General features: G+C 45.0%; 1 protein-coding gene across 6 annotated transcripts in view; it reads right to left on the bottom strand.

The window, feature by feature from the left end:
- Nucleotides 1-15,363, bottom strand: part of ANKEF1 (ankyrin repeat and EF-hand domain containing 1) — a 349,443-nt gene that overhangs the window by 169,034 nt on the left and 165,046 nt on the right. The gene's annotated exons all lie outside the window — the stretch shown is intronic.

Here is a 15,363-nt window from a genome sequence, read left to right as displayed (position 1 = left end):
CCTACCTCCTTTTGCCAACTCTTGCTGCCTGATGTTAGCACCTCGTTTTCATTACTCTCCCCTCCTTAAGTTTTCACTGCCACCTTCTTCTTCACTCCTGTCAGCTCCTTATGTAGTTTCTCGTCTGATACTTTACCTTCTTTACCCTCACTACCTCCTTTGGTACACTCTGGCCTCATGATGCTACCATCTCCTCTTTGCTCTCACCACCTCCTCCAACCCAGCACCTCTTCCACCTTTCCAGCTTTCTCCATCTCTTCAGCCTCTGCTTCGTTCACAGCTGTCCAACATCCAGATGTCTCCAAATGTGAGCCTCTTGCTCCTGCAAGCCACAATCAGCAAGTGGGGCCTGCTGGGTATATACTGTGTTCCATGCTTCCGTGGGTGAGATATTCACTGAGGGTCTGTACCTGTGTATGGGAACTTAGTGAGGTCAAGAATTGGCCATCTTCCTTGAGCTCACCTGGGGCTGTTTTGTGCTCAGTGGGTCGGACCAAACGTATATATCTGGCTTTTCTGCCATCCTATATTTGAACTGTTCCCCTGTGACCCTCCCTGAGACCGCCTGCATTGAGCTGAGATGTGCTGTGTGTTCAGCATGCGAGTTGGTGGTTGTAAATCCTTGTGGCAAGCATTTAAACTACTCTGAAGTACTTGTAATATTAAGCGAGCACAGCAAGTGATACATTACTTCCCAAGTGGGAGATTCACTCACCAGGTAAGAATGAAGCTGTAATGTTACTTTCCATGTCAGTTTCTCCAAGTTCAAGAAGCAGCAGGCTTAAAACATTGTGTTTGTGGAGGTGTGGGTTTCAAAAGACCTCCAGATCTGTAAAGATAGTTTATTTGATGTGAACTTGTTTTTCTTTGCAGTAGTGGAGATTCGGATTTGACAAGGGCGAGCTCAAGACCATTGGCCAGCAAGCCTTTCCCATATGGTGCAGAGTATTACAACATTTTGAGTTAGGATTTAAATCTCTAGGGCTAATCTGTCCTGATGGCCCAGTGGGGTAAACAGGGATTGGACCCCTAGGAATGGCCTGTGGTAAGGCAATGTGACCACATCCCGACATGAGCTGGGAGCCATGGTAAATTGACCAGGGAATATTCTACATACTTCCCCTGGGACCAACATCCACTGGCTCAGAGTGGTGCCCGGTCCCCTCAGACAGTGCCCTGGTGGTTCCCAGAACTGCTACAGTTTGGCCTTCTCCCCACCAAGCTCCACTCCACTGACACCTGTGGTAGTCTCCACCAGCATAGGAGTATGTATGTATTTGCAGTCTCAGAGAAGCATAGGTACAGGGGTGACTGACTGTAAACTCACCCACAATATGCAACTACAAACTTGGCCTCGCACATGTGATGTGGGAGCTGGGTTCATGCTGTCCTGGCACACATTCTCAGTATTAGAAGGGTATGTTTGCTTGCTCGATCCCTTCTCTTGAATCAATGTATCTGCTTTGCTTTAGGGCACAGATTCGCCTTTGGTGCTTAAGTGACAACCAGCCAGGAAGCCGCAAGGAGGCAGCAGTAGCTCCTTTTTGTCAAGTCTCATTTCAGAGTTCCTCGCTGCAATTTCACTTTGCATTTAGGGGCATTTTTCTCTGCTGGTCACAGGTGCTATTGTGGGTCTACTACTAGAACGTGTGTGAGTGCTATAACACAATTTTGGGGATTTACAGTAGGAGCTCTTTTGTCAAGCAGCCATCTTAGACTGCCCACCCAAAACCTTGTCGAACTGGACGACCACACTCCCTGAATGCGAGTGTATGGAAGTCCTTGGAACCATTCAAGCACTGCACTCCTGGCATACCTCTTGGTTAAGTCCATTGGCAGTACATCCTCACTCCTCTCTGTAAGACCCTCCTTCAGAGGAGCCACAACAACCTTATTAACTTTGCCTAACAGAGGGCAATCAAGTGTTGTTTTTCACCCAGAAACTTGTGTTATTGCCTCCTCAGACAACTAGTGAAACGTGACTTGTTTGTGTATGTTATAAATGCCCATAAAGCATCGACAAATAAAGAAATCAATCCATGTGTATTTACCCTTATTTATTTAAATGCGTGTGGTGAAACCTCAACATTCAACAATGTCAACATATCAACTTAGTATCCATTAGCAGTAGATAATCAATAATGCATTCTTAAAAACTGAAATCTACCCCAGTGCAGAGGTCTGCAGAAAAGACAATTGAGTTGATAAAGATTGAGGAGTGAAATTACAAACCTGGCAGAGAGTGAGTATCAAAGAAGGTCCAGAAAAGGTATCATAAATCATAGAATTGTCTACTTTCACTTTATAGAGTTGTGATTGGTTTCGACTGTAGGAGGATTCCGTTTATTAGGTAGTGCATACATTATGTGTTCAATCGACATGAAATTTGGCAAAATGTTTGCTTCATAGAATACAAGTCTTTTTAAAAAAGAGTCTAATTATATTCAAAGGGTGTTTGGTTACTTTAAATGTGCCTAAAGACAGGCTGATAACAGCTGTTACATTTTTACAATTTTTACTGTATTTTTAGTTAACTTGTTTACTGCATTTGGCAACTAACTGTGGCTAGTGTCCTAACATGGCCGTGCCACAAGGTGATTTGCTTGTTCTTTGGCTTTCTTCCTGCGTTGCCAGGTCCAGAAATTCCTTTTATGCTTTTATTGTCAAGCAATTGCCTGGAAATTCCTTCTTTTTCAAAGGCTAATGCAGGCCATGTGTGTTGGAATTGGGCTGGGACTGAGAGATAGAGAGAGATACCATTAGTTGAGCCGAGTTTACGATAAGAAGAGGACTCTTGCAGCCATTTTTCCAGATCTGAAGAGGAGCCAAGTAACCTGTGTAGGTGTGCAGAAGAAGGAAGACCCATGGCTCCATCCTGACGAGGCCTGGCGACCAACTCTTGCTGCTGTGCCGGTGGAGCCCTGTCTGGCTCCTGATCATGGAAGAACCTTGTTGGGGGCTTCGACCCTCTGGACCAGTGCAAACAACCAGACTCAATGTCTTCTCCAGGCCCTGCAGTTTAGAGTCTTTGGAAGTGTCCCTGGGCCATCAAGTGGGCTGAGTAACTCCAGTTTGGGCTACCATGGTAGAAGCATCACTGTTCCACGTTTTGACTCAGAGCTTCAGGGGTCTTCAGCATGTCATGCAAGTAGCCTTCCTGTGAAATGTCGGCATCCCAACATCAACGGGACTTGAGATAGGAGGCTCTCTTCAACCGCAACAACTGTGATGCCTGCTTTCGCTGTGCATGGTTACAATCACTGGAACCAGCCATCCCCTGTACGGTAGAGTGTTCAGAAGAGTCCTGCATCGGTGCCTGCTGCATTCGCCCATTAGAAAGGGTTGCATTCTGATCCTGGACCCGACCAGAACGTCACTTACACCCGCAGGTCCTGGGCATCTGCTACTGGGTCCAATGGCAGGAAAACCTACCTCCAGCGATCCTCCTTCAAATTTCCAATTATGAGGAAAAATGAGAGTACGGGTGGTGAGTAGTGACAATACTTACTGGTACCCCAAATCCACCTTTTAAAAATGTGTGAATAAGTTTGATTTGTTTTACCATACTTTGGCTTGTTGCAAAAGCCCACCAAAAGCTAGAAAACTATTTTACTCACCAGTAAGCTCCTTTGACAAACTTTTGGAACAGAGAAAAGGTCTGGGAGCCCCTCTACCGAGAACAAACAAGGCCAAATAACGTGTTCTCTGGGCAGGTGGCCACTCGGGAGGGTCTACAACCACGTTTAAGTTCACTGTACCTTTAACAGAGTTTAAATTTCCATTTGCATATCAGTCTGATCCCACCCTCCTCGACAGTCCAGCACCGAAATGCTAGGCAATTCTCCTCTTGTTTAACCTTTTGGAACAATCTTCACATCCACATGACCCTTTCCATAACATTTTCACAACTCCTAACTGTATTGGAAACTTTGAGAACTGTTAGGCACAATGCCCCATTCAACTTATGGTTGGACTTTACAAGTAAGGATAACTATTCATGTGATCTGTTGGTGCTATAACTAATAACTTACCTTCTCTTTCTGGTATTATGGGGTGAATTCATTATTCTGCACTGACTAACTGTGATGGAATATGTGTTTCATAGTATTAGTATTGTGTGATATTAATACCTGTTCTTGGTCATTTTTATAGTGTGTTCTTTGGCCAATAATAAGTACAGTATGTTCATACCTACTGGCTTAGTACAATCCTTGATTGCTCATTGTGTGGACTAATTGTGGAACCCTGACTGCACTCATCTGAGACTAAGCCTTGACCACTCTCCATGCTACCTTGACTGGTTTGGCTGAACTTCCAAAATTTCCCATGTTCACTGTAACTAGGTTGGCCTCCTAAACTCTGTCCACCAGGCCAGAGTTTAGAAATCCATCTTAACAAATTGGTGTTAGAGCAGTGAGGATAAGGTCTTGGATACCCCGGTGTTGTCCACTGTTGCAGTATCTGGATTATACCTACACAGAGCACTGTGAATTTGAATTGTCTAGTAGTATAGTCACCTAATATAGTTAAAAATATGGAAACAGTCACAAAGTCATCTCTGAAGGCTCTGAAAGTTGGTCACTTGAAGACGTGTATGAACAGAGGCTTAACAGTCTCTGGAAATAAGGCTGAACTTATACAGAAGATTTTATATTACAAAGAAAGTATGATAGTTCTTCTTCCAATAGAAAGTGATGCAGGAAGTGCTGGGGCTGGACCAGCAGCAGTAATGGACTTATTGTGACTGCCATTATTGAGAGGGAGGATGTGGAGCAGGTGGATCATTCAGCTAATGTCCCCTTAACTAATCGAGAAGCTGAAGTCATGTGGAAGCTGAAAAAAGAGAAGCTCAGAAGAAGGCAGAAAGAGCTTGAGTACAACATGGCAAGGCTGGAGTTTGATAGGGATGAAAGGCAAAAGGATAGGGATCACCAGCTGGAGCGTGCAAGGCTGCAGGCACCAAAAGGCTCCTCCAGAAGTTCTGGAATTGGTTCTGGTTCCTCTTCTCATCCTAGATATCCCAGAGATACGCTCAATGTGTATGATGATGAGAATGATATCACTGATTGGCTGACAACCTTTGAGTGTGCTTGTGAGGTGGAGTCTGATAAGATTGCTTGGCTACCCCATTCTGGCTGCAGTGCCATAATGGATATGCCAAAGGTTTATAGAAAAGACTTTGCTAAATTGGAGCAGGCTTTCCTCTTAGAGTTTGGAAAAAACCTCTGCCCAAAACAAAGAGGTTTATAGATCACAAGAAAAAAGTGAATAATACTTGGTTTTCGTACCTGACGGACTCCATGAAAAACCTGATTGGCTGGGTTGAGGTCTATAAGGTAACCAACTACCTTTGAGGGCATGATCAATCTGGTCATGCTTGAACACATTTTTGCCTAATGTTCCCCTGAGCTGGACCAGCATTTGGCAGATTCTAAGAAGATGGATCCAAAGAAACTGGGCATTGCTGCCGGCTTATGGGTTTCACAAATAGTCCCTGATAAGGACAAACCAGCTTCTGGTAAGCAGGAGCAGGGGAAGAAGCAAAAAAAGAGATAGAGGGTGGGTCATCTGGTTAAACATCCTCCCATAAGGCACACAAAATGTTTAACAAGGGCAGGTTACAAGATTCTGGAAAGGGTAGTGAGCATCTCTAAGCCTCCTTATATACCAAGGTCCTGTGTATGTTGCATAGCCTGTGGAGCTGCTAGTGACCGCATGAAGGGGAAACCCAGAGTCTGTACTTTTCCTATGAAGAGGAAGAGGAAGAGATTCGCACAGGGGTGTCCTTCTCTTTAGACTCCTTGCCCAATGATGAAGGGTCTGAAGTAAAGTTAGATTCCTTGGAAACTAGCAAGGCTGAAGCTTCTGCCCCATATCTGTTCTGTCCCAAAATGATGTTCCTGAGGTTAGTGTACCAGTAGCAGGTGTAAGTTCCTCTACTGTTAGGAACGCTGGGACCAGTCCTACTGCAGTAGATTCCAGATCCATTGGGGACTCCTCAGTTGGCTCTGAGGTCCTTTCTCAACTTACCAGAATTGTCCGTCATTGAAGCTGTGAATAGTGAGAAGGTTAGGCCATCTTTCAGTGTGAGGGGAAGGGTTCCTAGACGAGTTCTGGCAGAGGTTAGTCTTCGAGACTTAGGTCCTGACAGACACTGTCCAGACCCTTCAAGCATTAGCTCTCAAAATAAATCAGGCTGCCTTAACCAGGTCTAAGGGGAAGCCTTAGCCAAAAGGGAAACCTAAGACACGAGGAGACTGAAAACAAAGAAGTAGAGGGAAAGAAAATATTCCCCCTGCCCTACCTACAGTTTGGGTCTGGTAAGATAGGTCAGTGGGTTGAGCGCTCGCTGCTGCAATCTGTGTTTGATCGGAAGGTTGCGGGTTCGGATCCTGGCAAGGCAATGTATAAGCACTATATATATAACACATAATTACCATTATTATTACAACTGACGTTGAGGTAGTCGGTCAAGTTCCTGAATCAGAAATGGTAGAATGAGTGCCAGAAAACTCTTGATTCCTATGGGATTCCAGAACTGCCAAGCTTGCCTGCAGTAGAGGAGATTCTTAAGGTAGAGTGTAGTATGGGCCAACAGAGAAAACCATCATTGAGAGGCCTGTAGAGAAAGGCCTGCTTCCAATTGTAAACCTCCAGTGAAGCAAATAATGCAACAGGAAGGTAGGTTATTAGTGTCTAAGCCCACAGAGCCCATCAGAGGAAACCATGAGAGGTTGATGGTTCCTCAGGATGCATGGCCCTTCCTCCTGCAGTTGGTGTATGACATTCCTCTTGCAGTTCATCCTGACATCAGGGTAACTCAAGTGTGGTCTCCCATGCAATCTTGCTGGCCCATGATAGGCCCAGAAGAAACCCACTGTAGGGGTTTTGCTTCCAGTCAGAAATCTGAGAGGAGTGGAACAGGAATTCAACAACTTCAGGATCCACTGCCAGTAGTGGGCCCAGTCTCTGAAGTGACATGGTCTAACTTTCTTAGACCTATTTGTACATCATCTGCCAATAGGATTGGAGTGGTGGCTGCTGCTCACAACACCTATCATCCTGATGCCACCCCACCTCAGATAATGACTGCCAAGTCAGTAATTGAGGCTTTACTGAACATTTGTACCAGAGGTAGCTCCTCCTAAGACGTTGCGCTTGACTCTGGCAGCATCTTCAAGTTCAGTAATAGCTAGACCCTGTCGAAGGAAGATGAAGTGACTTGTGATTGGTTGGTCACGCAACTGTCCCCCACATTCAGTTGCTCTGAGTGAGAGATTTTTGAAAACTCTCAAAATTTTGATTGGAGCTCTTAGGGAGCCCCAGAGAAGGCAGTGGGACCTTCTTATATTAAACAATGTGCAAACTCCTGATCTTGAGTTCAAGGTGAAGTTGAAAAACTTAGCAATGTAAACTAGGCAATGGGCCTTGGTAAACCTAGAAAGGCTTCAAGAGAGTTTCATATGCATAGTGTGAAGGATTATGTCCTGAGGGATGTAATAGGAGCCCTGCACTTGGTTTCAGAAAGGAAGACGAGAAGTCTGAGTAGCTCCCTGTCCTGTTCCAGTGCAGCCCTTCTTATGGCTTTATTGAGAGTGGTCTAGTGTCCTCTCAACTGACCCCATAACAGCAAGGTGAGGTGAAAACATTGCTGAGGCACTTTTCCCCCCTCGTTTTCCATAATTCCAGGCTTCACAGTTTGGTGTGGGCATGACCATGTCACTGGAGTTGGTGGACCTACCAGGATTAGGTGTTGTGGTTGTTCAGACCAAGTAGGATCTGACACTAGGTTTGAGATCAACATACTGTTGGATCCTGGAGTGATTGAGCCCTTTAGCCCAGCACGTACCTCTGGTTTGAGATACTGCATGGACACTAGAGGCCGAATGCTGAGGTAAGTACTTCCAAGAACTTAAGCACTTCTGATTTCCCTGCAGGGTATTATAATAGATCCCTGTCAGGAAATGCCAAGTGTTAGGGAGAATTCTCATTTCATGGCTAATTTCCCTTACCTATAGAGTCCCCCAGCAGCTTTGCTGTTTTTGAAGGGTTTATTTCTTTTTACCTGCTAAGAGTGAGACTCTTTTTCCCACTCTTAGGCATTGTTGCTATGTGTGTTCTAGGCTATTTTTGTGTTTAATGCCTATGGGATCTTTTCTCTCACCCATAGGAACCATCTTTACGCACATATGTTACACAGCAACCTCTGTGCAGTGACACAGGGGTGTCGTAGCGACCCCCAAACATAGACTCCATACCCTGGGACTGACTACTGTCTCCCCGGGCATGTAAAGTCCCCATTGACTTTACTAGTCAATCTCTATGAACTAAACCAGTACACCCCATCTTAAAATGGAAGTACTGGAAGGGGTTAATAGTTTTTCCCCTATGTTCATTTTCAAGAGGGTACCTTAAAGTCCCCCTCTACAATGTTTCTGGCTGGTGGCAGTGGTTACTACCTTTGATATTCGACCGCAAATATTTCCCTATGAGATTTTCCAATTGTTCGAGGCTAACACTTTTACTGACAGCCTCTAACATACCGCCGGTTTATTTTATTATTAACTTTACTCCGGTAGGTTTTATTTGCCAGAACTTTGATATAATTTCTTTCTTGTGTTTTACCCTAAACTCCTAACCCAAGTCGGGGATCCTTTGTTCGCTCTTTTGGCGGGCTTCTACCAAGAAGCCCCCCTTTCGGCATCTCTGAGTCTGGGGTGGGTCTGTTGTTTGGGAGGGGGAGTAGAACCCCTGGACAGAGTTGCCACAGCAACTCAGGTCGCACTCTAACCTGATAGGCTGGAGGGTCTCCCACCAAGAAGGCCACTCCACTGTGTGAGTGACAGCTAGGCTGTATGAATGGGTCTCTTTCTGCATAAATGCAGTGTCCTGAGGACTGGAAGAGCAAGACATTGCCACTGGAACTACGGAACCGAAGGAGAGAGAAGCCACAGACATCTTCAGCATCTACACCACCGGTGAAGCCCTTCCGGATCGTCTCACCACTTTTCTTCCACACGATGAGAGGAGATGTTCAGTGAAAGAGCCTCCTTCCCTTGAGCTGGTGGGGTCAACCAGTTCACCTATCGCTTCCTCGGATCTGCCTTGGTCGAATCGACAGTGCCCAGCACTTGGAGACCGGATAACCAGGCAGCTATCGACCCGGACCGCGATTAAAAGGAGCGTACCTTTTAAACTTCGTTTGGCAGCACCGCGGCTGGTTTCATCCCTGGGTAGTGCAGCGGCTCGAACCTTCCTCCACGACGAGAGCCTCTCTTCCTCTGTTGGACCCCTCAACCTGCAGGACTACCAGGAACAACCGCCACCGCAGGAGCCACTTCTTCACGTTTAAGGTACATTGTTCCGCCAGGCCGCCCTTTCTCCGTCGTAGCCCTAAAGGTGTTTTAAATCCTTTAACTATTTGTGGGGTCGGCCGCCCTCTCTTTTAACATTGTCTTTCGCCTCGCATCTACCGCTTCAATATTTTTCTACTAAAGACTTGACTGCAGCTACAAGAACATTTTTGCTCCTAAACTCTTGGTCCTGTACCACTGACTCTGGCCCATTGACTCTGGCTGATTTGTTAGATCTGCTCTCATTAGATTGGTTTTCAATTTCGTTGAATTGTTAAAGTGCCATTTGTAGTTGGTTTTCACTGTGCAGTTTTGCTCAGTTTTCACTTTACCGCGAACTTGTCTACAATTGAATAGGGAGTTGTATATGCTTTTCCTAGACTAAACTTAACTTACTTTATCAACTGTGATCTATGTGTTGAAAGTAGATGTGTATAGAAAAAATATATTCACTTTTTGATACAAAGCTTTGGTCAGTGTTTCCTTTCTCCATTGTACTGTACTGCCTATTGTGTAAACCCTGAATACTGCTCATCTTCTTCTTGAGATAAGTCTGACTGCTCAGCCACAGCTACCAACTAAATCTTTGTGGTACAGACTGATACCAAAGGGGATTTATTGCTCTCACCTGTAGTCCTAATCTTGTTTAGTGCTCCCTAAGGGAACTGCACTGGATTCTGCCTAACACCAAGGAGGAGACAGCAGTTTCCACACCTTCAGAACATTACCACAGAGTAATGCCTTCTGGGTGGGAGACTGCACCTACCACCGTCCACACGAGGTCCAACAATGTTCTGAATGGGATGGATGATTTCTGCATCATATATCTGAATGATATAGCATGTTTCTGCCCCACTTGGAAGGAACATGTTAGAGACCGAGAGATTATGTTGCAGGGCCTTCAGCAGGCCTACCTGCCCATAAAGGCAACCAATTCCTAGAATGTTCAGGATGCAGTGTCTACCTTGAGTATGAAATGTATGTTATGGAGGGCAGGATTCAACCTCTTCTCAGTCAAGTGCAGGCTGTACAGTACTGGGCAACCCCCACTACCCTTTTTATTGAGGACTTTCCTGGGCCTCACTGGGAAATACAGGAACTTTATGGCAGACTAGGGCAACATAACTGTCCCTCTGACTGCCCCCACTACTTCAAAATGGCATAAGATATCTCTTGGTCTATGGAGAGTGAGAAGGGCTTCCAAGGCCTGATGGATTCCCTTAGTCAGGCCCCTGTTCTCAGCATGCCCAATTATCAGAGACCTTTCATAGTGCGGACAGATGCCTATGACACTGGGATAGGAGCAAAACGATCACAGCTAGATGACTAAGGCAAGGAACAATCTATATGTTTCATCAGTTACAAACATAAGGTCAGAGAACTCAGGTAGCGTACTGTGGAGAATACATGTTTTTCCATAATGGGGAGCCTTAGGAAGTGGAGTTCCTACCTTCATTGGACTCGCTTCATTGTGGAGACTGACCATAGGTCTTTAAAGAGGTTGATGGAAATTAAGGGGGGGAATCCTAAATGACACAGATAGTCCATAAGTCTTCAAGGCTTAGACTTCCCCACTAAGCATAGGCCAGGTGATCAACATTGCAATGCTGATAGGCTGTCCAACTGGGATAGCCCCCCGTCCCTAGTCTGGGTAGGGGGATGGTGGGCGAGTGTTAGGAAAGGTTTTTTGGAGCAACTTTTCCTCCATATTCAATGGACTCCCAAATATGTTGCTGTTGTTTTTACACCTGGTCCTAACTTTTTACAGTGAAGGGAAGCCTTCAGTTTCACTCCACTTCACTCCACTGGCCTGCGGCTCATTTGTGATGGGGAGACTTACTAGTCCATCAGGCTGTCAGTACTGGGAATCTATATTTCCCTTTTTCTTTGTACATTATTATCTATTTTGGGTAGCTTTTTCATATTGCACAATGCATCTTTCCAATGTAGTGCAATTGGGATATTTTGTTTTGCCCTACACCTACACTCAAAGGAATTTTGGTTATGTTTAAATATGCCTAAAGACAAGCTGGTAGCAGTAGTTAGATTTTTACCCTTTTTACTATATTCTTAGTTAGCTCTCTTGCGTTTACCACGTTTGGCTACTAATTGTGGCTAGCGTCCTAACATGGCTGTGCCACAAAGATTTTCGTTTATCCTTTGGCCATTTTATTCTTTGGACTTCTTCCTGTCTCGCCAGGTCAGGAAATTCCTTTCATGGTCAAGCACTGCCTGAGGAAAGCCTTGCTTTTCGCAGGCTAGTGCAGGCCACGTGTGCTGGAAGCCAGGAAGTGGCCAGGACTGTCTGGTCTCAATCCACATTATGGTTTCATTGTGTCTAGAGTGTACGCATGGGTTTGCTCACAGTGGTCCCCGATTGAACCACTGCTGGGGTTTGTGTGTGGGGCAGATCTTCCATTGGTTGGGCTGAGTCTCTGTGCTTACCTGAACTTTAAGAAGAGGAGGCTTACAGCCATTTCTCCAGATATGAAGAGGAGCCAAGTATACTGTGTAGCAGTGCAGATGAAGGAAGACCTGTGGACCCGTCCTGAAGTGGACAACTCTTGCCGGTGGAGCACTGTCTGGCTACTGATCTCAGAAGACCCTTGTTGGTGCTTCGAGCCCCTGCACTGGTGGGAACAACTGGTCTCGACGTCTTCCTGTGGCCCTTCAGTTTGGAGTCTTCAGAAGTGTCCCTGGGCCCTCCAGTGGGCTGACCAACTCCAGTTTGGGCTACCGCAGTAGAAACATCGCCATTCCCCATTTTGACTAAGAACTTCAGGGGTATTCAGTTTGTCCTGAAGTAGCCTTCCTGTGAAATGTCAGCATCCCAACTTCAAGGGTTCTGAGATGGGAGCCTTTCTTTGGCCACAACAACTTTGATGCCTGCTGTCACTGTGCACAGTGACAATCACTAGAACCGGCCACCCCCATCTGGTAGAGTGTTCAGAAGAGTTCTGCATCAGTGCCTGCTGCATTTGTCCACTGGAAAGGGTTGCATTCTGCTCCTGGACCCGACCGGAACTTCGCTTGCCCCTGCAGCTCCTGGGCATCTGCTACTGGATCCAATGGCGGCATAACCTACCGCCGGCAATCCTCCTTTGACCTACAAAGTCTGAGGAAAAATCAGAGTATGGGTGGTGAGTACTAACAATACTTATCAGTACCCCCCCCCTTTGAAAGTTTGTGAATAACTTTGATTTGTTTTACCATACTTTGGCTTTGCCAACAGTTGTTGCAAAAGCCATCCAAAAGCTAAAAAGCATTTTACTGACCACTAAACACCTTGGACAACCCTTTGGAACAATCTTCACATCCACAGGACCCTTTCCCTAACTTTTTCCCCAACTCCTAAAACTTTTGGAAACTTTGTGTACTTGTGGGCACAAGTCCCCATTCAACTTAGAGTTTGACTTTAAAAGTTAGGGTTACTATTCCTGTTGACTGTTGGTGCTATAACTAATTACCATTATTAGTATTGTGTGATATTATTACCTGTTCTGAGTCATTTTTCTAGTGTGTTCTGTGGCCAATAATAAATGCAGTATGTTCATACCTGGTGGCTTAGTGCAATCTTTGATTGCTCATTGTGTGAACTCATTGTGGACCCCTGACTGCACTCACCTGAGACTAAGCCTTGAGCTCTCTCCATGCTACCTTGATTGGTTTGCCTGAACTTCCAGAGTTTCCCCTGTTCACTATCCAAGGTTGGCTCCTAAACTCTTTCCACCAGGCCAGAGTTTAGAAATCCATCTTAACAATTGTTTACTATTAAGCCCAACAGATGGATTTGCGGCATGATCGTTTAGGCTTCACTTGTTACACTGGTCCAATGTTACTTTTCATGAAGGTTTGCTGACCATGAAATGCTATATGTACTAGAAATACATGTCATTGTAGCAGCTAGATCTAATTGACCCCCTCCGACAGAGCAGCATACATTTTAAGCAAGAGAACAGTAATGATCTAAAAATAGAGTCCTGTATGAGTGCAACACTGGTATTTCTTCAATTATATTTCATCTGTCTGGCAAACACTTAGGGCCTCACTACAAGTGTGCTGGTCCGGAAAACATGCCAGGAAAATGCTGTAAAGTCCGGTTCCGGCATTTTTTCCGGACCGCCACACTTAAAGTTTGCCAGTGGGGCCACGGATATCCCAGCAGGCCTGACCTGCTGGGAGTTCAATCCCCTACTGGCAAACAAATGCCTGAATCACCAACGCCGTTAGTAACGGTGCAAGTGCTACATTCCTGTGGGACTCCAAGGGAATGGGAAATTACCGGCATTCCGCCGCCCGTAATATCCCGGTAAGACTGGGATATCGGGTGCAGGGATGGTAGGTGCAGTTTGCCATAATCGGCGGGATACTGGCAAACTTATAATCAGGGCCTATAAGTCTTAGTAGAAAAATAAAACAGACAAATTGTGTGTGTCTGGAAAACAAGGAAAAAGCCATGCGTTGAAGAATGGCTAGTACATGTGCAGCTCCTTTCGCGTTTTGAGAAGATCAAATTTGGCAAATTGCATAGAGATGAAGCTTATAATGAACAATGGAGTGTTTTTTATGAATTTTATGTTTAATATTTGGCCGGAGTTTAGTTGTTTATGTTTTATTTCCTTAAGAGTGTGTGAAGGGGAGAGGGTTGAGGGGGGGTTAGTGCTGAGTTATGTTGTGTGTCTCGTGTTGGTATGTGTGTTATTGGTATCTTTGACAATATTGTATCAAAGTTTTATTTAACATTTTAAACATCCTGTGGATATTCTTCTTATTGTTTATGCAATCTGTTTTTGATTTTATTATACGTTTCATGTTGATTGCCTATCCATTATTTTGTTGCTTTGAAATATTTGTTATCCTGAAATATAACTTTGTTGTTATTTAATTGTTCCGCAAAAGTTAAATAAAAAAAATAAATAAAAGAAAATAAATATTTCTTTCAAACATATTTAAATGCAAAACATGGAAACTATATGTTTAAACGGGTGGGGGAACTCAGCTAAACAATCATTATACAGCATTATGGACTGTTAGCAGTAATCACATGAGCGGATCCAATGAGCGGATCCATTTTTATGTTTGTGAAGGTGTGCAGATTACATACATTACTGCTGGAGACAAGCCTTGTCAGTAAATTAAGACCTGTGCGATTTCCAGTTACTTTTCTGCACAGAGTTTGGGGGCGGACGAATAGTCTGCTCCACCTCCAAAGCATGCTGTGCGCAAAAAAATAACCCGCATCTCCAACCACATCGAACTTTCATTCGGGTGGACATGCTGAAATCACTATGGATGGTGCATGTGTTTTACACCTGTAAAAAAACGATGGCATCCATAGGTAGACATGTAATGCTGTCCAGCAGACATGTATATGGCTGCCGGCATTGGCAATGTTGTGTGCAGACATGTATATGGCTGCCGGCATTGGCAATGTTGTGTGCCGAGGGTGCACAAAGGTACAGGAACTCGGCACTGTCTTTTTTACATCCTGTGGACAAAGCAATAGCATGGGCGTCCGCCTGCTTTATGCACTAGCATAAAGAAAGCAGACCCCATAGGGATCCATTGTAAAAGCTGTCTAGCATGCAATTACAAATAAATGCTCTCCGACATACGAACACTGCTTACCATGCGCTCGTGGTAAGCAGTGTTCACAAATGAAAATTAAACACTCTCCAACAGTGTTTAATAGCAATTGTGAGCGCCGTGTGCAAGTATGCAAGCAGTGCTCACAATCAAAAGTAAACACTGCCTGGCATGTGGCAGGCAGCGTTTACTCGCTTTGCAATGCGGAGTGCAAATGTGAAGGGAAAAGGGAGGGTACGTACTTGTAAGGCGGCTGTCGGCCTTTATATTTGCATCCCGAACTGCAAATGACCAAAATTTGGCAGCCGGCACCCGCTTACATTACAGTGTAAATGTAACGGGTGCCCGCCGCCAAATTACGGGGAACTCGAACACGAGCCCCAGAAGGTGTTTTTAGCGATTCTACATAAAGCAGTAAGAAGTC

Source organism: Ambystoma mexicanum, chromosome 4q (assembly GCF_040938575.1).
Source record: "Ambystoma mexicanum isolate Mex_15411 chromosome 4q, UKY_AmexF1_1, whole genome shotgun sequence".
Lineage (NCBI taxonomy): Eukaryota > Metazoa > Chordata > Amphibia > Caudata > Ambystomatidae > Ambystoma > Ambystoma mexicanum.
The sequence above is the reverse complement of the archived record's forward strand: the minus strand, read 5'-3'. Positions and strand labels throughout refer to the sequence as shown.